Source organism: Peromyscus eremicus, chromosome 11 (assembly GCF_949786415.1).
Source record: "Peromyscus eremicus chromosome 11, PerEre_H2_v1, whole genome shotgun sequence".
NCBI classification, from domain to species: Eukaryota; Metazoa; Chordata; class Mammalia; order Rodentia; family Cricetidae; genus Peromyscus; species Peromyscus eremicus.
In genome coordinates, this window is record NC_081427.1 from 4,966,404 (window position 1) to 4,989,624 (window position 23,221).

Genomic DNA, 23,221 nt, shown 5'->3' on the forward strand with positions numbered 1-23,221 from the left:
CTGTGGTCGTAGCTTCTGCATTGGGGAAGTGGCTACCAGGCCATTTTGCTCTCATTAATTTGTCGAAAGTTAAAACTAAAGTTAAAATAGCAATGAACCCGTTTTTCATCCATCCCTCTACTGAGTAAATAGGTATTTACAGAAGAAATGGAGTGTTTTAAACAAAATCCAACTCAGGGGTTAAGCTAAGAATATAGAGAAAAATAATATTGGGAAGTGATCCGGATAATTCTTCTGAAACTGTAAAATCAAAATATTAACCAATATGTGGGAGTAGAGAGTGAGCTGTAGTGTGTATTTGTGAAACCATGAAATGTGACGGGAAAAGCAATTATGAAATCCAAGTGTGGGCCAGCATGCTGGAGCAGCACGGGGGAAGGATCGTGGAGTGCCGCCTCTGTTCTTGTGGCTGTGGGGCATGGAAAAGGGATCGAAGAAGTGTGCCATTATTGTTGCTGCTGTAACGTCTATTCCGTGGCAGTTGCGCAGCAGGAGAGTAAGGAGTGGCTAACACATCCCCCGGATTGAGTCTCGGAGGATCCCAGAAGCCCGCAGAGGGATTCGGCTTTTCAGGGAGAGTTGACAGGAAAGCCCCTTAGCAAGGGCTAGATGCTTCTCTGCTGTCACCTTGTATTTTTTCTCATTGTATTTTATTTTGAAGACATGGTGCAGACCAGGCTGACCTCATACTCACAGCGGTTCTCCTGCCTCTGCCTCCTGAGTGCTGGGATTAAAGGTGTGCCCCCACTTTCCCCTCACTTTAGAAGATTTGACTGGCTGCAGCTCTGTGTCTAGGGCTGAGGCCCCGGGAGATTCCCCCTTCCGCATTAGCATGTCTGTTGTGCTGTCCAGGCTCAGGTCTTGTTTAGAACGCCATGATGATGAGATTTCATGGGTGCAGTTTCTCGGGCATTTCCAGGAGGTGCAACCTCACGGCAAACTTCCTGATCCTCTGGCCTTCCAGTCTCTCTGCCCCTCTTCCACCACGATCTCAGAGCCTCAGGTGCAGCTGTGTTGTAGATGTATTAGTTGGGGCTGGGCCTTGACATCATATACGTACAAGCAACATTGTATGCACTGAGCAAGATAAGTATACATACATACATACATACATACTTACATACATACATATATAATATATATGCAATAACATTAAAGAAATAGAGGCCATGAATTTGAGAGAGCAAGGGGCCATGCATGGGTAGGGTCAGAAAGGGGAGAGGAGAATGATATAATTACATTTTATTTAAAAAAAGCATTGAAAAAGATTTGAAGAGAGAAAGAAAATTTGTTGATGATAGAATTATGAAAACAATGGAACCCGGTGGCTGTCATGTTTATATTCACTCTTCCAGTGGCAACTCCTCACCCAGACCCCACCTGGGAAGCAAATACAGAGTCACCCACCCTCAGAGATTCCACTGTGGATGCCCCTACACCCTGGCTGCCAACGGCGTTTAGTAAATGGACATGTTAATGCTTAAACAAACCAACTAATTGTCTTCTAGCTTAACTTTGTGGTTACTATATCACCAGCAATATATCTTTTTTTTTCTTGCCATGAAAGTCAATATTTACTCAGTGCTCTAGGGTTCCTTTGTTTATGTTACCTGTGGATAGAGACTGGTAACTAACCATTGGTCACTGGCTTCCTCTCAGGAATACATCTTAGCAGCCAAAGAATAAGAGACAAAACATGTTGCCAGCACAGAGAGCTCAGCTGAGAAAATGAAATAAAATGTATCGGAAACCTGAGAAGGCAAGGTGTTTGTTCCCCACAGGAGGAAGAAATTGTACTGGGGACAGTAGATTACAGCCTTGCCTGGGAGACCAAGCCCTTTCCTCACTGTCCTCATGACTCTGGGTGAGGATGAGGTTGGAGCTGCAATACAGACAGGCCCAGCCTGCTATGTAAGGGGATACTCTACTTTTAACACGCAGACTTAGTAGATGGTCCTGTACAGGCTGGCAATCAAAACACTTGCCCACAAAAGCTACACTGATTTCCTTGTGCTGCCCAGAAGGCGCATTAGCCGCTATCATGGTGGCGGGGTGGTGGTGTTAGAAAATAATAATGCCAGCTAAAGGGAGAGGGTAATGATTAAGGGAGGACCTAGGTTATGGAGCCCTACCAGTGAGTAGAAGGTGAAAGAGGTGTGGGCCTGTATATATCTGTATCCTGTGTTTCAACTTTGCCTTACAAGTCATCCAGAGAATTGGCAAGAGAGGATGCCAGGACTCATGTCTGAGAGGAGAATGGTGCTCTGTGGGTCAGAAGAATAGCAGTTCTTTGTCCCAAGAGATGCCTCAATGAGTCTGTTCACACCTGCGCTTCTCCAGAGAAGTCAGAGTGCTTGGCCGGTCCCTGGCATTCTTCCACCCCTGGGGAGTAAGGACGAGTCCTCTGGGAACAGCTGAAGGACAAACAGAAAAGAACAACCTTGGGTAGGAAGACAAATCAACACTAGGACTAACATTTAAAACAAACACGGCAGGAATGCCCAGAGAGATGAGGTTGATAACCCAAGCAAATCAGATGCTCTCAAAGACAATGAAAATGGGAATATTTTAAAATAAAAATGCAAATAATGCAATACAAAGCAAAACACACAATGAACTGATTCTGTGGTCATGGTCAAATGAAGCACAGGTATTGGGCTGGGTGACTGGGAGTCAGTGCAAGGGATATGAAAGGGATGTGGGCATCGTAAACAGAAGAACAGAGTCATGGAAGAAAAGAAAGATGACTGGAAGAAACAATAGCCCAGTGGTTCTAAGAAGCCAAGAGACAGACAGCAATCAGTGTCCTCACAGAGAACCCAGTGGAAGAAGGAACAATAAACCCAGCTCATACCCCCTTACACACATTCCTGTGGAAACAGAACATCCAGACAGGGAGATAGCTACAGAGTTGTTCAGAGAGAAAAATCACATCTACAAAGAAATTCAAAAAGCAAGGTTGTTCTCAAAATGTCAGTAATGTAGATGGACACATGAAGAAAATGGGATAAAATATTCACATATTGAATGAAAAGAACTGAGTTGTCATTTAAATTACTGTGATAATACAGTCTAAAATATTTTAGGCATTTAAAAACTCATACAGCATATCCATGATCATTTATTAAAAATATCTTAGACCCATGATAGTAATAATAGAGATAAATCAAGAAGAAAACAACCAAGGAAATGGAACTATAGACGAGACGATACTCAGAAAAGGATACAGTTACCTAAATAAGCACTGAGCCCAAGAAGACATGAACACCATTAACAGACTTCAGTCACCTAGATACCAAAGTAATAATAGAGAGACACACGTTTTTCAAACCAACAGAAGAGGGTTTCCTATGTCAGATGGAAGATAAGAATAGAAAATCAGTAGGGGTGGAGGGGATTGCAAGGGACCCCACCCTACCCCTAGCCAGAGAACTTCAGGAAACTAAGAGATGCTGAGAGTGGGAGAAAGTCTTTCTCAGGGATGAGACCTCCTAAATAGTTAGCAAGTGGTCAGCTCTGAAATCATAGACATATAATCAATACTAAAAGACAAAGCAGGTTGTATTTATATGTGTAAGCATGCATGCGCACACCAATAACAGATAAACAGTGGCCATAATTTTGAGGAGGAGCAAGGGGAAGAGATGGGAGGGGTTGAAGGGAGGAGAGAGAAGGGGAAAGATATGTTTAATTTAAAAAAAATTAAAAAATACAGAATGAACATGGAAAGCTGAAAACGTGAATTATTAAAATAAATCACATTATGGGAAGATGGCTCACTGGGTAAAAGTGCTTGCAGGCAAGCCTGATGACGTAGGTTCAAATCCTCAGACCCTCCGAACCCGTGTAAAAGCTGGATGCATAGCACACATCAGTAACACCAGCTGCTCTTCTGGTGAGGTAGGAGTAGAGACAGGAGGATCTCCAGATGCTCCCAAGCCAGCTTATCCCCTACATTGTGGTCAGGAGACTCTGTCTCAGACAAGGTGGGGAGGCGAGGGAGAACTTAAACTAGGAGATTTTCTCTGACCTCCACACATCCACTGTGGCATGCACATGCCTGCACCCCATACATGAATAAGCATGCATACATACACATACATCACCATACAGAGTAAGTTATTGAATAATAATAATTATAGCAGATGTGTGTGTGAATGAAATACCCTTCTCAGAAGATGTATAGATTGAAGTTTGCAAAAGAGATATTAGAAGCAATGAATTAATTTTCATATCTAGACAGCAGAGACTGAACAAAAAACATACAAAAGTTAAAGAAAAGATGCAAAAAATGTGTAAAAAGTAGAAAAAAGCCAGCGTAGCAATTCCCATTTTTGACAAAGGTGGGCATCTAAAGAGAAAGACCCTATGAAGGAAAGATAAAAGCTATACATGGAGTTAGGAGTCTACACAACTGGTGTTCAGTTATGCTGCTGTAAAGAATCCAGAAAGTAAAATCAGAAGCCTATTGAAGTCAGGTAATATGGGATTAGATGCATAAGAACTGAGAGTCACTGGGAAGAACAGATAAATATTTGTAGTTAGAACTAACCTGTATTTTAAATGGTAGATCAGTGTATAATACCAGAGCAGAAATGTCGCATTGCCAAATTAAACAACAAAGTAGATTTGAAGAATTGTACTGAGTGAAAATGTCAAAAGCTGGTTCTTTACAAAGATTTAACATAGACCTTGGGCAAAATTGATGAAGTAATAAGACAAAAATATATAAAAAACCAAACCAAACCCTCTCACTGGAGTGGAATATATAGGCATTGCATTGCCCTATAACTCTCTCCTTTTACAACCTTGAAGAAGTCTGATCAGATTAGCAAGAGCTTGTTCTCTGCAGTAAAGAGGAGGGGCAGGAGCCCTGCTATAAGGGAATGGGTGTATATACGGTAACATGCAATGCAGACATTTATTATATATTTTTTAAAAACATATTTTTATTCTTTGAGAGCTTCATACATTGTATTTTGGTCATATTTACCCCCCTCTCAACTCTTCCTAGATCCAGCCCTTCCCTTACCTACTCAACTTCATGTTTTCTCTCTCTGTTTTTAAACACAGGGAGTCCAATTTTTTAAAAATTTATTTTACATACCAACCACAGTTTTCCCTCCCTCCTCTCCCCCATTCTCTCCCTCCACATCCTTTGTCCTCCCTCAATACCCCCTGCCTCCACCATCCATTCAACAAAGCACAGCATATCAAGTTGAGGCAGGACTAAGCTCCTCCCTTCTGCATCAAGGCTGAGGGAGGCATCCCATCATAGGAAGTAGGTTCCAAAAAGCCAGCTCATGCACCAGGGACAGATCCTTGTCCCATTGCTAGGGGCCCCATAAACAAACCAAGCTACACAACTGTCACCCACATGCAGAGGGTCTAGTCTGTTCCATGCAGGCTCCCTAGCTGTTAGTCTAGAGTTCATGAGCTCCCAAGAGCTCAGGTCAGCTGTCTCTGTGGGTTTCCCTATCATGATCTTGACATCCCCCAGCTCTTACAATCCTCCCTCTCTTCAACAGGACTTCTAGAGCTCAGCCCAGTGCTTGGCTGTGGATCTCTGTGTCTGCTTCCATCAGTTACTGGATAAAGGTTCTATGTTGACAATTAGGGTAGTCACCAATCTGATTCCAGGAGAAGGCCAGTTCAGACACCCTCTCCACTATTGCTGAGAGTCTTAGCTAGGGTCATCCTTGCGGATTCCTGGGATTTTCCCTCGCACCAGGTTTCTTCCTAGCCTCACTCTATCAAGATGTCTCTTTTGTTGCTCTTCCTCTCTGTCCTTCCTTCAACTCGACCATACCATCCCTCATGTTCCCATCCTCCATGCCCTCCCCTCTACCTCCTCCCCCTGCCCCCAATTTACCCAGGAGATCTCATCTACTTCCCCTTCCCAAGGTGACTCATGTGTCCCTCTTAGGATCCTCCTTGTTACCTAGTTTCTCTAGGGCTGTGACTTATAGCCTGATTATCCTTTGCTTTACATCTACTATCCACTTATAAGTGAGTACATACCATGTTCGGCTTTCTGGATCTGGGTTACCTCACTCAGGATGATTTTTTTCTAGTTCTATTTGCCTGAAAATTTCATGATGTCACTGTTTTTTTTTAACCGCTGAGTAGTACTCCATTGTGTAAATGAACCATATTTTCTTTATCCATTCTTCAGTTGAGGAACATCTAGGTTGTTTCCAGGTTCTGGCTATTATGAATACTTCTATTATGAACATAGTTGAGCAAGTGTCCTTGTGGTATGATTGAGCATTTGTTGGGTATATGCCCAAGAGTGGTATCACTGGGTCTTGAGGTAGATTGATTTCCAGTTTTCTAAGAAACTGCCACACTGATTTCCAAAGTGGCTGTACAAGTTTGCACTTACACAAGCAGTGGAGGAGTATCCAGGGAGTCTAAATTTATGTTGCACATGTTTATAAACTAAAACACATAGCCAACTGAAACCCTATGTGATAAATGTATGGCTTTTGGAAGGATATCTTGTCAATGAGAATGACTCCCAAGGAAAGATGGTTATACAATGATATTAAGGAATAGTTTAAAGGTGGGAAGAAATGTGCTAAAATTAAGCCAATGCTTTTCCATTTATCTTAACTCACAGATTGTGATCAACTAAATTTTGTGCTCCTTGGGGCTAACCTTAAAGAAAAAGAGAGAGGGGATGGATGAGAAGAGAAAAAAATGCCTAGATGTGTAAATTGTTCATCTGCCTCATTGACACACTGAAATTCAACATAAGCATATATAATATTTGCAACATATTTCTGAGGTGTCCTCCTTGAATATTTGGTGATAACTATCCCAATAAGAATAGAAGTGAGCATCCGTATTTTACCTTTTTTTAAAAATCCCAGCAGATGTTGGCATTGGGTTTTTGGAAAAACCAGCCAGCCAGAGTCATTGCTAAGCTCTCTTGTTGGTGACCTTGCTGAGGAGGAGTCAAGACTGAGGTTTAGGAACTGAGGTTTTCCAACACTGACCTGAAGCACCCCCTTTTCTTCCAAGGAGTGTGGTGGAACCCGCAGATTCAACCTTTGTTCTCTGAACTTATCCAAGAGGCAAGAACTTAGCTCTTTGCTGTAGTTTGAATTGTGTGTAGGTTCAATATTCCTCTCCGTCCACCTTCTACTTGTCTGCATATACATCTGTAAAAACGTTGTTTGTGCTAAGTTTTATTCAAATAAGGCTTATATAACAACTAACTCTGACTGACTTTTGTAAATGAGTGAGGTCCCCCTCCCATATGTTTTTTCATTTGCAAAACAAAGGTCTGGACACAGATCCATTCTGTGAACCTAAGAACATAATCTTGGAAATATTAAAGTTGGCCATCGTTTTTTATTCTATCCTGTGAAGTTTTTTTGAGTGTTTCAGTTCCCTGTGGATTCTGTACTATTATCATTTAATGTAAAAACAGCATGTTTCTGTGAGAACAAGAGGCCTGACATCGTGAAAAGAATCCTGGATTGTACTGCAATGTTCTCTGACTTCACTGAGCTCTCTGACAGACAGTTACTTAAGGGGTTGGAGGCTCTTTGGAAGCAGGTGCCTGGCCACCTGGCCCCGGCCCTTCTGTAACCACGACGGCCTGTTCTCACTGACCTTCCAGATGATCGCACATGGAGACATGTCCACTGGAGGCCACACTGCTAGCTGGAACTTGCCAGTATGAGGCATGCACCAAATGAGAATGAAGTTAACTGTCGGGGTTCTCCCGTGATGCCCCTCAACACTGATTTGTTGAGGGCTTTTGACACTGTGGCTTATTTGTGTGGAAATATGGGTGGCAGGCTTGAGTGGAAAACTAGCATTTCTGATGTAAACCATCTTTATTCCCCTTCTTTCACTTCACTCTCTCTCTTCTTGCTCACATCTTTCCTTTCTTTCCCTCTTTCCCTCCCTCCCTCCCTCTATCTCTCCCATCCTCCATCCCTCCTTTCCTCCCTCTCTTTTTCCTCCTTCCCTTCCTTCCTTCCTTCCTTCCTTCCTTCCTTCCTTCCTTCCTTCCTTCCTTCCTTCCTCCTTTAACCAAATGTAAGAAACAAACTTTAATTCATGCAAAGCAAGAGACCACTCCAGTCCTGTTAGCCTACATTTTTCTGGAGGATGTTTGTCTACCAAGAAAAGATTTACAATTTCGGAGCAGGGTTTATCCCAGTGGAATTCTGGTGCAGCCAAGGGACACTTTTCAGAATAAAGAAAGAGACTGGTCTCTAAGCTCCACAGCGGACTGTGGGGAGAGCTGGTGGCGCTCATGTTCATGTCTAAATATGCTGCTTACTGGTCATGTGACCTTGTCCAAGTCACTTTTCTAAACTGAAATTTTCCCATCTATTTAGGGCTTCCTTCCCAGAGGGGGCAGGAGGCTGGAAAAGTCCATACAAGGCATTTAGAACAATAGTTATTATTCACCAACCACTTAATTAATAGGGGCCTTCTTCATTTCTCATTATTGTGACTATGCTCTGTCAAGGGATGTGTTCCATGCTGTGGCAGGGTCATGAGACTTGCACACAATGATGCAAGATCTCCACCATTCCCAGTGACAGGCATCCCTTCTGATTTATTCCTTTATTTCTGAGCAATATTTCATAGTATGAGCATTCTGTAGTTTAGCTATTTAGCAGCTGAATGATATTCAAATTAAGTTTTGTGACTTAAAAAATTGTTGCTGTAAGACAAGATCTCATTTTTCGGCCCATGCTGGCTTAGAACTTAATATGTAACCCAGTTGGCTCTGGCTTCATGGCAGTTCTTCTGCCTCAACTTCCCAAGTGATGGCATTCCAGGCATGAGCACCCATGGTTGGCTTTAATTTCTTATTTTAAAATATAAGCACACAGAAAGTTACAGTGTGAGAATCTGCAGACTGTCTCCTGTTTCCTCTAAGAGTTACATCTCTCATTGCTCTTGAACGATGTCAAGACCAATAATTTTACATTGGCACACTGCACATGGATAGTGCTGTGTCACTTTCTTACATGGACAGGTTCTGGTGAGTACCACTACAGTGAAGACAAACTACTTCATTACCCAAATGTTCCTGTATTCATTATCTCTCTCCGCTCTGACCAAATACCTCACAAGAAGCAATATTGATATTCTACCCCTGGCTCCCATAGGCTCAAGATCATGTTTTTTGTTTGTTTGTTTTTTTGACAAAGTCTGGCCAAGGCTGGCCTGGAACTCACTATGTAGACCAGGCTGGCCTCAAATTCACAGAGATCTATTTGTTTAAATCCATTTATTTAACATGTTGATAATGCTGACCATGAATAATGGAGTTTCTCTGAAACACACACACACACACACACACACACACACACACACACACACTCACACACCCACCCCAGAGGCTGGGTTTGAACCTGACCTTGACATAGCATTGTTCTGTTCCACGGTCTCCATTCTGCTATTGTTTGTTGACAATAGTGTCACCACTCTCCCCTGTGACCTTCAGCTCTGCCCTAATATTCACACACGGTAATAAGTATCTTATGGGCAATTTAAGATGGAACTCAATTAGATAGTCGTCGTAGTTTCTTTATGACCTTCTGAGTAGAAACAAGGACACAGCAGAATGAATAAGACTATATTCCTACGAAGCTGCAAGTTTCCAGTTAATTATTAATACTAACTGTGAACATTTCTGCTCTGTCTCATGTCTTACTTTGCAAAAAAAAAAAAAAATCAGTACAATGTGGGATGTAGAATGACTTTCACATTTTCCTTTATATTGTGGATTTAAAAATTCTTGAGACATTCCACCTTTGTAAAAAACAGTCTTGTGGGTATTATGGTATGAAGTTCCTTTTCAAACTTATTTCACACAGGAATGCTTTATGCTCTCATTAGCATTAATAGACTTTGTGTGGCGAGGGCCATCTAGTGAGTACAGAGTTGTCCGTTTCCATGGTGGATTCAGAGTTGGGTTCACCATGAAATGTTAGCACGTCCTTCGTTTTTCGTGTGTGATCATCGTATCAGCTTTTACTCCTCAAGCCTTCAGTGCAGCTGCAGAGTGTGCATGTGCTTGCATGTATGTGCATGCTTTCAGTAGAACTTAATTTAAAACTGGTTTATCTTCATAGGAAAATGGGAAAAGAGTACAGAGCTCCTTCATGAGCTCCCTATCCATTCCATGTACATCCTATACACCCCTGACATCACCTGACTGATGTGTACTGACATCACCTGACTGTTGTCTACCGACATCACCTGACTGGTGTCTACCAGAGCAGTGACAAAGACACATTGGCATGCCATTCTGAATCCACAGTGGACATCAGGGTCATTTTATTTATCAACATGACTGTGTCACATAGGGTCACTCCACTCCAAACCCTCCTCTGCGCATGTTCATCCCTCTGCCCCCTCCCCTCATGCCTGGTACCACAGATGTCTTACTTTTTGATGTCATATGATTAGAGTCATGGTCTTCAGTTTTTTTCACTCAGTAATATATATTAGATTTTCTTTACCTATTTGTATCTCCTTTTTTTTCTTTCTCTTATCTTGTTGCTCTGGCTAAGATTTGAAGGACCATATTGAGTAAGAGTAGAGAGAGTCAATATTCTTGTGCCCAAGTTTTCAGGAAATATTTTTACTTTTTTTTTTTTTTTGAGACAGAGTTTCTCTGTGTAACAGCCCTGGCTATCTAGGAACTCAGTCTGTAGATCAGGTTAGTCTTGAACTCACAGAGATCCGCTGGTCTCTGCCTTCTGAGTGCTGGGATTAAAACGTATGCCACCACACCCAGCTGTGTTTTCACTTCGCATCTGTATAATGTGTACTGAAATTCTTCACATGATTTCTGTATTCACAAATCATTTTTAGGGCTGGGGAGATGGCTCAGTGAGAAAGAGTGCTTACTCCACAAGTGTGAGGCCCTCAGCTCAGATTCGAGCATCCACATAAAATGCTGAGCATGGCTGCACATGCCTGTAACCCCAGCATTGTAAGGGGAGACAGGTGGATCCTGAGAACTTGATGACTCTCTAGCCTGTGCCCTCCATAAAAACATTACCATCACCAACAAAAACAATGAAACGGTGAGCTCCATGTTCAGTGGGAGACCCTTCTCAAAGCAGTAAGGTGGAGAGCAGTAAAGACAGCTGGTGTCCTGCTCTGCCTTCTGTCTGTGAGTGTGTTGGCTCAGGCACCTATATACTCAGGTGCACATAACACACACGCACACACACACATTTTTGTTAATTCTTTAACAAATTAAAAAAGTCCCATTTTTAAGCTACTGGGGCTAGAACCTAGGGCCTTATGCATTCACTGTCTTTCTAAATGATTCATTTTTATAACTATGGATATTTAATATATGAGTAGCAGAAAGTGCTCCATTTAAAAGCCACTTTTCTTATTTTATAATTATTTCTGTTTGAGTTCATCTTATTCCTGCTGGTTGTGGTATGAGAAATCACTCTCGGTGACTGTGACCCTTGCTTTTACCTGCAGGTAGTATGGCCATTCCTTCCAAGCTCCCTCCCTTCTGAGCCAGCCCATCTGGTCACGTCCTGCTTTCTGCCATCAGATTTCCACAGCACACAGTCAAGACCCAGGAGCTGTCCCTAGTTGTCCCTGAATGTCTCTGATGCTGCCACAAAGCAGCATTGGTCCCCAGACTCCACCTGAGGCAGATCACTGCCTCTTGCCTTCTTGCTTCATGCCAGTTGCAGGGCACCTGAGAAGTGCCGTCTGAGCTTTAACTGAGGATGTTGGTTTTGGTCCTCAATGTCTCTCCTCACACAGCTCTGCCTCCAGCCATGCTCAGCCAGCAGTTAGCTTGGGATCAGCCGCCCTACCCACTTCCCCTTAGAGTGACAATTTCCTTTCTGGTTCACAAAGGGTCTTCCCTCATTTGTGCCCCCAATCTCCTTAATAACTTGTTCTCATCCATCCTTTCCTACTCAGCGGTGAATGGGGGACTTGAAGTTTGAACTCACCACAGTACCTGTGCGGGAAGTCCATGTGTTCCTCACAGAGCTCTACTGCAAACTCAAGCACTACTCCAAATGGCCTTGCATTACAAGGGAGATGAATCACAATGAATGAGAAAATACAGAATCCCACTGCCACCACTAAATCTCTGACTTTAGAAAATGTTCTGAAGACAGAAGGTTTTTCCTGATCCCTAACAGGAATTGAAGTCTGCAGGGATTAATACGGGAGGAGTATTAGACATTCATGGCTCTGGCTTGCTTCCGGAGACATCACAGCTTCAGGGAAACCTGTACTCTGATCAGTCTGAGGCTTTAGAGGGGAACTCTACAATGGCTGTGGAGTATCGGCAGAATTAGTGGCTGGCAATCTAGCATGGTTTTATTAACCCATTTGTTCCAACCGTATTCACTGGCATCAGTACCCAGAAAGGATGAAGATAAAGTAGCTACATGGAAGTTTAAAGGACTTCCGAGATTCGTCTGCCTCTTTCTTTGAGAGAATTTATATGAGGCTACGCCACTATAAAGTGTTCACTCACGAAACAGACACTGACATGTCTAATGTGTGCTGAGTTAGGAGACTCCAGGATACGAGAGGAAGGCTGAGCCATCTTCTCAGGCCCTGGGGTTCTTGTTCAGGCATCATACCTGTGCGTGCATATTTGTTTCAAGATTCAACCACATGTCTTTAAATTTGTGAGTCTAAATAAAAGCCTTGCACAGGACATGCCTAAGGGTTTCTTTTCCATTTTCCTATTCCTCCTTTTCTTCTTTCCCCTTCATCTTTTATTTCTTCTCACTTCCCTTTCCTTCTTCCTGTTCCCTTCCTTCTTTTCTCTCCCTCCCCTTTCCTCTATCCTTCCTTCCTTCCCTCTCTCTCATTCTCCATTTTTCATTTATTTTCCTTCCCTCCTTCTATCTTTCCTTTTCTGCTCCTCTCTCCATTTCTTTCTCTGATGTAGGATATCTTCCTATTTATGGTTGACTCTATAATGAATAAAACCTAAGGAATGGCTGCCTGTCTAAACGCAGGCTCCTTAGGTCTAGGTCTTATTCTGTCTCAGCTTTTCCCATCCCGTGTTCTTAGTTAATGAGACACTCTCTCATTTGAAGAGACTCCTTGGACTCAGAGATGAGGAAGCAGAGACAGAAAGACCCACATCTGGTACTCCTCATCTAACAACCCTTTTCTTAATTAGCTCCTTGAGATCCAGTGCTTGGCCTGACATCCTCTTTAACACTCCTGCTTATTGCTAGCTTCAGTTGCAGGGATGAGTAGTCATCAGGTGGAGAAAGAGCAGGAGGAAGCAGTGAGATGAGATGGTCTGCAAGGGTCTAACCAGCAGGCACAGGTGTGTGAGACGCTATCAGCAGCACTGCTGAGCAGTCTGCAGATGTGGAGCTAGGGTGCTGGCATTCAGAGCGTTTGAATCTCCCCTCTGAACTCCATCAGCATCTCAAGCCATGGACATGTGCTTTGTCAGCACAGTGATGTAGGGCTGCCAGCTCAGCCCTGTGTACAGACGGAGACATAAAGTACCCAGGGCAAAGACAGCATGGCCATGGGGCCAGACACCACATGAGTGACAGGTACGTAGGATGACCCCAGGTCGTAGGGAACAGGGACCTTCATTCTCACTCAGTGCTGCTTTATTCTGTAGAAAACAAGCAGTTTGGGCATTTTTCTTGAAGATGTTTGTGATGGTTAATATTGATTGTCAACTTCAGAGGCTCTTTAGTCACCATGGAAACAAACCTCTGGGTCTGTCTATGATGGAATTTCTAGATTGAGTTAATAGAAGTAGGAAGACCCACCCTAAATGCAGATGGCACCGTTTCTTGCTCAGGGGTCCTGGGCTGAGGAAATGGAGAAAAGGAGATGAGCACCACCACCCATCTGTCCTCTGTTTCCTGACTGTGGTATACAGCTCTGGTATATGTGTCTACTACCCAGACACAATCCCTGCCTGTGTGCAGTGATGGCCCAGCGGCCTGTGCCCACTACCCAGAGTGGTAGCTTTATAGGTTAGGGGTATCACCTCCTTTTCCTGAGGGCATGGACACATGAGGGAAGACTTCCTGACTTTTATTTTTGGATAACTCTCCATAGTTACCTATGCTCTGTGCCCTGCATGGTTGTGTTTACTGAGTTCCTACAGTTGCTGGCCTCAGATAACCCCCTTCCTGATGGCGATATAGCACATTTGTTTTCTCTGTGAATAAATGAGATCTAAAATGACCCAGCATCTGCAATGCTCTAGTTAACCCTGCCTTGCCCCCCTTCCCTGTCTTTCCCAGAATGAAATTAGTTTGCCATTTATGCTATTGATTCTGCCTTTTGAAATATCTATACACATGCTTCTTCCTAGAGAGTAAAGTCCCTGCTTTGTGGCATTATATCCAAAAAAGGCTGGGGCATGAACACTATGTGCAGTCCTGGACTATGTTAGAGCTTACACAAACTGCCATCTCCAGCCATAGCATAGATAATTTCCCAAACCTCTTAAGATCACAGGAAGTCACTGGGAAAATGTGGTGTACTCTTTAGAGAATCCCAGGATCAGGGCTTTGCTTATAAACTGTTGAATTTCTATGAAATAGGTAAAAATTTTCCCACCCCTAAATTTAACTGACTTTATTGTGCTTTCAAATATGTATACATATTGAACAACTGTTTAAAACATTAAAAACTGACATTTCGTTAAAATATCATCTGACAAAATTGGACATGGGCACAGTGGTGACTTCTGCACTAAGAGGCCTAGGAATGTTCCTTCCTGGGTATGTTGACTGTTGAGTCAGATATATACATAATGTATATCTGTATGTATTATATGTACGTGAGTGCATGTGTATATATAATTTCAGCCAGCTTTCCTCATCCCTCAAAATTTTACTTTTTGATTAGTGTTTCTAGTACACACACATTAGTGGTGTTTGGACTGGTATCTCAGCTTCCCCTCTCCCACCATGTCTGTAATTTGGACCCTGGGAGCTGCTCTGAGCACTCTGCCAGGTCCTCCCTGGACTGTGACAGGCTACTGGGAACTAGTCCGTGGAATGTCAGAACTTATTATTCTAAAGTTGTTCATATCCTACCATCTATTCTAGACTGTGAATCTTTTCTAATTATCCCTTGGAGAGGTGGAACCATTTTTTCCCTTCCCTCCTATGTAAACTGGACTCATTTACATTCTTGACTGACAGAATGCAGTGCAATAATGTCTTAGGACATCAATCACAACAGGATGAATGGCTTTGTTGGGACCTTTTCCTTGGGACTGTCTCTTCCATGCTCCAAGGAAGCCCAGAAACTTGCATGGAGGGGCTCATGGAGAGAAACAGTGAGGTTTCTGGCTCATTTGAGGTGGTCCCCTGATGAGTCTTTATCATCCAGGACACTGCAGTCATCCCATGGGTACAAGCTAAGAGCTCATTTGAACTGTGTTGACTCCAGATGAGGGAAACCTAGTAGACTACTTCCTAAATTCATGGACCCTCAGACTAAGGTCCCTCAGAGAGTGAATGGCTAGGATCCCAAGTGTGGGACTCTGATCTGAAAGCGAGCTCTACCACTGTACTGCATACTCATCAGCTGCAGGGAGAAGGGAGGCCGGTTTCAGGTTAATCAGGCCGTGAGTTGCTGTGTAGAGCTCCATCCATGGGAGGAGAGCACATTTGGTGCGAGGAATAAAACATGATCCAGATAAAAGGTACAGAGTAGGAGTCAGGTCTGGGGTGGCCCGAGAGTTTTAGAGGTGGGCACTGAGGGCAGAGCCACGTGTGGGCTGGTGGAGGGTTGCCCCTGTGAGCCCTCAGCTCTGGCTCTCAGCAGCTTTTCTGGGTGATCAATTGCTGACTCATATCTTTTGCCACCAAAAGGAGTTCAGAAACAGTAAAGGACCCTTGGTATCTCTGAGGGATGGAACATGTTGAGTCCTCGTGCTCAGGGCTCAGATGGTCACGGTGATATCTGGTTGGTTATGGGAACCCCGAGGGACGGGCTATGTCCATCCCGTGGTCCTCTTCTTCCAGCTGATGAATATAGAAGGAGAGGAGTCAGGTATCAGCTGGTCCTCCCCTCGGGCAGGGAGAAGCACCCACTCTTTTTCCGTCTGTGAACTTGTAAAGGCCACTGACCTGCCTCTGTCTCAATGCAAAATGGGCCAGAAGACATGGCTTTTGGCTCAGCAGCCATCCCTCAGCGGGTGACAATCTCTGTCTTCTGTAAGACATTCGCATCTAGGTTGGGAACCTCATTTAGAGGTCATTGCTAAGCCTTCTTCATGCCAAGTGTTCGTCATTGGCCACTGTTGATGAAGCTGGAACTGGTTGTTCTAATTCCTCTGTCACTCTGAATCCTCTTTTATTATTTTATTTTAAAAATTAATATAATATTAGATATCATTATGGAATTTTCAAATTACGTTTTGTATACCCTTCTCCCCACCCTTTCGACTCTTCTTCCTTTCCCCTGTTCCCTCTCTCCATCCTCCCCACTCATCTCCTCCACCCCCATCCCCTCTGCTTCTCCCCATCCTCCCCACACTTTCTCCCTCCTCCCCATTCCCTCTGCTTCTCCCCATCCTCCCCACATTTTCTCCCTCCTCCCATTCCCTCTGATTCTCCCCATCCTCCTCACACTTTCTCCCTCCTCCCCATTCCCTCTGATTCTCCCCATCCTCCTCACACTTTCTCCCTCCTCCCCATTCCCTCTGATTCTCCCCATCCTCCTCACACTTTCTCCCTCCTCCCCATTCCCTCTGATTCTTCCCATCCTCCTCACACTTTCTCCCTCCTCCCCATTCCCTCTGCTTCTCCCCATCCTCCCCACACTTTCTCCCTCTCCTGTTCCCTCTTTCTTCAGTCTCCTGTTTTCATGTTACATGGAGTCTACTTTCTCTTTTTTAAAATTTTTATTTATTGTATTCAATTTTTTGAGCATTTATACATGAGTGCTGTATTTACATAATTTCTTCCCTCCTCCTCCCATACAGCTCCTCTGTGTCCTTCTACTCCCTCTCAACTTCACGACCTTGTCTTTATTTATACATATGTATATAATGTAATTATAAATGTATAATACAATTATAAATGGACTCAGGAGGATATATATGTATATGTATATGTACATATATATATTCCATTTAGTGTTGCTTACATGTATATTTGTTCAGGGACAACAACTTGGGAGTGGATAGCCTATCCCTGGAGAAGACGGATTCTCCCTCTATCAGCAGTCAATAATTATAGCTCTTCATCTAGGAGCAAGGCCTTGTGAGATTTGCCTCATCCATGTGAGTATGCCAAATGCCATTGACATTGTTCAGATTTTGTTTTGACAACCATATTTTTGAGATTTCATGGGTGCAGCTTCCTTGTCATATGTATAAATCATGTTGCAGTAGGCACCCTGACCCTCTGGTTCTGACGATTTTTCTGTTTCCTCTTCCTCCGAGGTCTGATTCTTAGGCCTAGGGTTTGTATTGTAGATATATCAATAGGATTTGGGCACCATAGTCAGTATTCTCTGTTCATTGAATGGGTGTAGGTTATAGATTTTTGTAATGGTTTCTGTTTGCTACAAAAATAAGTTTGGGGGATGAGGGTCACATTTAATTGTGGGTGTAAGGATAAGTATGCAGAATGTAGTTAGAAATAATACTGGTTTAGGAAAGGGTCAGTAGTAGATTCTCCTCTAAGATCCATGACCTCACCAGCCATAGTTTGTAGCTAGAGTTTTTCTGCCTGGCCCACCTCAGGACAAATCTCTCTCACCTGCCAGACCCACAGCCGCTCAGACCCGACCAAGTAAACACAGAGACTTATATTGGTTACAAACTGTATGGCCGTGGCAGGCTTCTTGCTAACTGTTCTTACAGCTTAAATTAATCCATTTCTATAAATCTATACCTTGCCACGTGGCTTGTGGCTTACCGGTACTTTACATCTTCCTTGTCCTGATGGCGGCTGGCAGTGTCTCTCTCACCCAGCTTCCTGTTCTCTCAATTCTCCTCTCTGTTAGTCCCGCCTATACTTCCTGCCTGGCCACTGGCCAATCAGTGATTTATTTATTGACCTATCAGCAACACATTTGACATACAGACCATCCCACAGCAATAGTTGGTTAAGTTTATAGTACCAGGCTTGAATTCCCTCCTACTGAGTGGGGTGTGTGTTTCCCCTAAAGTATAAGTGTTACTATTGCACGCTGGGGGATATTTTGCCATGGTGGTCATCATGGTTCATAGACTTTATCCCCATCTTTAGAGCTCCTTTGTCTGATCCATCTCTGTCTCTTTTTATGCTCCTGGTTTCTGCTGTTACTCCAGGTTATAGAAACATATCTAAGGATTCAGAACCAGGGGCTACACATAAGAGAAAAATGTGGCCTTTTTCTTTCTGGGTCTGGGTTACCCCACTCAGTATAATATTTTCTAGTTCCATCTACTCACCTGAAAATTTTGTAATTTCACTTTTATTTACAGCCAAATAGTATTCTATTATGTGTGATATCACATTTCATGTTTTATCAGTTGAAGGACATTTAGGTTGTTTCCATTTCCCAGTTATAGAACAGAGCAGTAATGAATGTGGCTGAATCTGTGGAGTAGGGTCCCCCCCCAGAGCCTGTGGTCTGGCTCCTCTTCTCAGATGACCCGTCACTCTTGGCACACTGCTCTGAGTTACAGTATTCAGGCTTCTGTGTGTAGGAATTTCTACACTATGGCCCTCACCACTGCGGTCTGCTCTCCACTTCCCCACAATGGTCTTGTCTGCTAATAGGTTGCCTGGCTGATATGAAATTGCAACTTTCTGTTGAATTTGTGTGTTGTCGATGAGACAGAGCCCTCACCTCGACATCTCCACTCACTTTCTGAGCTCCACCAGCTGAGGAGACCCCTTAGGTATTTTGTGTATTAGAAGGGTGGCCAATCAAGTTCTTAGGTATTATGGACAAACCTCTGCCCTTAAGTGTCAGCTGCATCTTGGGCTGAATTCTGGCAGTATGTCTTGGTAACACTTAGATGTCTCATCACCCTGGTGACTCTCATGACCACTAACCAAGTCCAGGACTCTCTCTGAAGTTTCAAACAATGATGATTCTTATTCCAACATTTCTTTGTTTTAAGACCACATTGTCAGGGGACCATGTAACTTCTGGGGAGTCCTTGTCATCAAGGAGGCACCTGAGCTATGTCAAGAGACTTAGACAACTTCATGGTGATATCCAGGGAGCAGAGCAGGAATTCTGTGGATACAGGTTGCTGTATGACATTCTGGTGCACTCAGTCACCACCCATTTGGGTAAGCCAAATGAATGGTCAAGACAGATTTCATAGTAACCACCACTCAATAACTTCTTGATTTTCTTGGGTGCATCTAAGAATTTAATTGATTTTTCTGGTTTCTAATGCTTCCTTTGGTTCTTTTTTCTCTGTAAGAAGGATGAGTTTTCCACATAAGGTCACCTTGGAAGCTAATGAGATGTTTATGGAAGAAGAATGTGAAAATATCTTTTCACATTGTAAATGCCTTCACATTAATTTAAAATATTTTATACTGCACCAGAAGGAGATTCCCTACCTCCCTGCCCTGACAGTGACTGAGAAGACCAGTACATACATGGGCTAGACCAGTGGACCCCAAAATGTGAACAGCTCCAATTCAGTTCCCGTGTTTCACTGGCTTGTTAACTGCTGTTATTGTGCAGATCTTTTTAGGTGACCTCATGGTTGAGATTTCATGGGTGCTGCTCAGTGTCACAGCAGATGTCCTGGTCCTTTGACCCTTACAAACTTTCCATCCTCCTTTTCTCAATGTTCCCTGAGCCTTAGGTGAAGGGGCTGGAGTGTAGATGTATCGGTCAGGGCTGGGCTCCCTACAATCAGTTGTTTTCTACGTTTTGACCAGTTGTGGATTTCAGAGGTGGTCTCCACATTCTACAATAAGAAAAACAAATTAAGTTAGGATAGGGATTTGGAATGGACTTGGCTTAGAAATGCACTGGCTTGGGATGTGGCAGTAGCAGGTTCTCCTCTGGGTCCCATGTTCTCACCAGCCATGGGCAGTTGGCTAGATTTACAGAACCTGACATGAATCCCCTACTATCAAGTGGGCCTTAAGTCCGGTATGGTGGCTCTTGGGTTTCCTGGAGATACAATCGCCACTGTTTCACTCTTGGGTACCTGTTGCTGTGCTCATTGTTGTAGTTCACAGGATTTACAGCTGGGTGTGGCTATTGACTGCTTTTCTCCTTTGGCAACTTGCATAGCACCCTAGAATGTTATGAGAGCTAGTCCTTAGCGGGGAGGCTTCCAGGTCAGTTCCAGATCAGTGCCATGCCACACTGATTTTTAATTGTGGTTCTTGGGGCTTCCTTCTTGATGGCCGCCTTGAAAGTTTATTTAATGTTTATTAAGTGCTTTGCATGTGTGCCTGCAGAGGCCACAAAGAGGGCATTGGACCCTCTGGGACAGAGTTACAGATGGTTGTGAACCACTCTGTGGGTGCTGGGAGTAGAAATCTGGTCCTCTGGAGGAGCCATCAGGTGTTCTTAACCACCGAGTCTTCTCTCCAGCCCCAAGCTTCCTTCTTGATAAAGGGCGATTGTTTTAGTCTGTTTTTCTCTTGGGAAATGATGCTGGGGGAGGCATGACTTAGTGACTTTTCCTCCCACGTGCAGCAGGACCTGGGGAGACTTTGCTCTGAGTTCTGGTCGCTTGAGTGATTCTGGGGAGGCAGATTCTCTCCTGTGCAGGCTACTAGAGAGGCTGCCTTCTGAATAAAAGTGGAGAAAGCAGACATAAACTCTTTCTCCCTGAAGTTGCCTACAACATGTGCTGTGTCACAGTGATGAAAATTTCATTCAGCCGTTTTCTGATGCAGCGGTCTGTGGAACAGAGGCGAAGAGTCCTGAGGACAAGGGGTTTTCATGTTGATTTTACTCAGAATGTCTCCTCCAGCTCTCTCCATCTCCCACCCTTTCTAATACTGTTCAATCAAGGAGTTTGTAATCTGGTGCTATCATCAAGATAATCTCGTATGTTTTCAGTCACAAAAGAACATCTCAAGATGTACAACTTGATCAAGATTGACTCCAGAAGTCAGCAAGGGAAGAGGGCAGATCTGGTCACAGATGCTCCTCTAGGGTTACACTAACTCTTGGGTTAGGGTGAAAGCTCCTACACCCATTAGTACGAGTTCATTAGCTCAGGTCATCAGTTAGATGGCTTTATCTTCATGACAGAAGCCATGTCAAATACCCTGGGTCCCCAGAGCCTTGCTGATTGTCATACCCGAATGCAGGCTCAGGGACTCCTGATTGTTGATGTTTAGGGAAGGTACTCACTCCTGCTATTTCTTTGTTTCAAAATACATTTGTGAAAAACGTGACTGAATCCCCCAGGGAAGTCTGAAGAATCTTATGATTTTGAAATAAAGAGACATTTGAACCTGGAGAAAATCTAAATGAAACCTCCGCTATTTTGAAACATAGGGAGGCAAAAAACTCTAAGTCCTCACAGCACTGAACAAGCAGTCTTGGTGTTATTGGCCTTCTGCATGGAGGAGATTAAAGTCATAACCCTCTGAGTTTTTTAAAATAAAATTTCAATGTTTAGAGGCTGAACTTCTGATATCGAGAAAGCAAGCTTTTCCTACATGCTGTGATGGCATGAAGGTCAACAGAACTCTCCATATAATGTGCTTCAGGTAACTAATGTCTTAGCAAAACTGATCCCTTGAGGATGGCTCAGAGCTGGAGCCATTGTCTCTGAAAAGATATTTCAGTGTGAAAATTGGCCATTGAGAGAGAAATGCTGTTGCTTTGCATGTCTAGTGTCAGCTTCTCCAAGCTTGTTAGTTCATTGGATGCCCAAGGGACAGCCTTCATGATGGTGCTGGCTCTGAGGACCCATCCAGGCCTGTGTTCACAGGCACAATGTCCCCACCATGCCCAGGTCATCAGTGTACTCTGGATAGTGTACTCCATCATCCTTTACCACTGGCATCCACCAGGGACAAGTCCAAGTTCAGTTGGACTTTTACAAAACAATTCATATTTATCTAAACAGCACAGGTTTAGTTATCTAAAAGCCCACACACCAAGTGAGTCACACTGCCTCCCAGGGTGTGATAAATGGGTCCTTTGAGGCACAAGAAAACAAAACAACATTAAAGAAACAAACCCTTTCACTTCAGGCTTCAAAACAGAATACAAATAAGTTTAAAAATTTTATGAACATAAAAGCAATAAATTAAGAGATCTGGCATATTGGTGCTCTGCTTGAGCTAACACAAGATAAAGACATTAATTAATTATGCATGATTTTTGCTTAAACTATGAGAATGGCCCTCACTGAATCTTGAACCCAGCAGTAAATGATGCCTAGTTTACACTATAAGCAATGGTGGTCCTGTGGGTTGCTGTCATGGTCTTCAGAGAGGAGGGCTGGAGAAAATGAGTCCCAGCACAGGGTTCCTTTTTTCTGATGCTTCCTTGCTACGTGATTTGCCTTTCTGACAACCTGGCATGTCAACTGATCTGCTTCCTAAGACTCAAAATCTTTGTATATTTGATGTTTTTTTGAACAACACTACACGAGACTACATCCCTGGATGCCAGAATTAGAAACCACCCACCTGTCACTTAACCTTTTCTTGTGCCCTGATTCAGTACAGCAATTGATAGATCCACTGAGTGATAGCATTTTTGACCTCCATGAAATCACAGATGCCAAGTTCTACGTCTACACCTCTGTTTGACACCATGGAAGCCATCTTGATGCTCTTCATCTCTAGAAGGTTCTAGGGACAGACTAGAGATGAGAAGAAGGCCAGACTCACTCTGTCAGCTTCAGCCCTGTCATGTCCAACCCAGCACAGCACGTTAAGACTGGAGTCTTCCCATAGAAAGAGCTTATCACACAGCTTCTTGTTTTCTTACAACGCTTGTGTGTGCTTTAGCATACCTTTTGCAGAGCGACCCCAACACCTTGGAGGTCTAGGTTGTGGTTCATTGATGCCTCCTCTGTGTGCAGACACACCCTCATCTGGAGCCACAGTTTCAGTCTCGTGAAGCTTTTTTTCTCAAGCTTCCTGTTATGTGAACACAACAGACTATATTATTCAGACATATGGAAGAAAAGAAATTCATGTTTTCAGGAAAATAGATGAAAATTGAGATTATCACCTTAAGTGACATAAACCAGAGACAGACAAAAATCCACAGGCTTCGTCCCTTATGT

General features: G+C 43.4%; 1 long non-coding RNA gene across 1 annotated transcript in view; it reads left to right on the plus strand.

Moving 5' to 3' along the window:
• Positions 1-23,221, plus strand: part of LOC131922047 (uncharacterized) — a 71,280-nt gene that overhangs the window by 46,301 nt on the left and 1,758 nt on the right. The window contains exon 2 of the long non-coding RNA XR_009382166.1: positions 17,150-17,269. This is a non-coding gene — a long non-coding RNA (uncharacterized LOC131922047). The remainder of the gene's footprint in view (positions 1-17,149; positions 17,270-23,221) is intronic.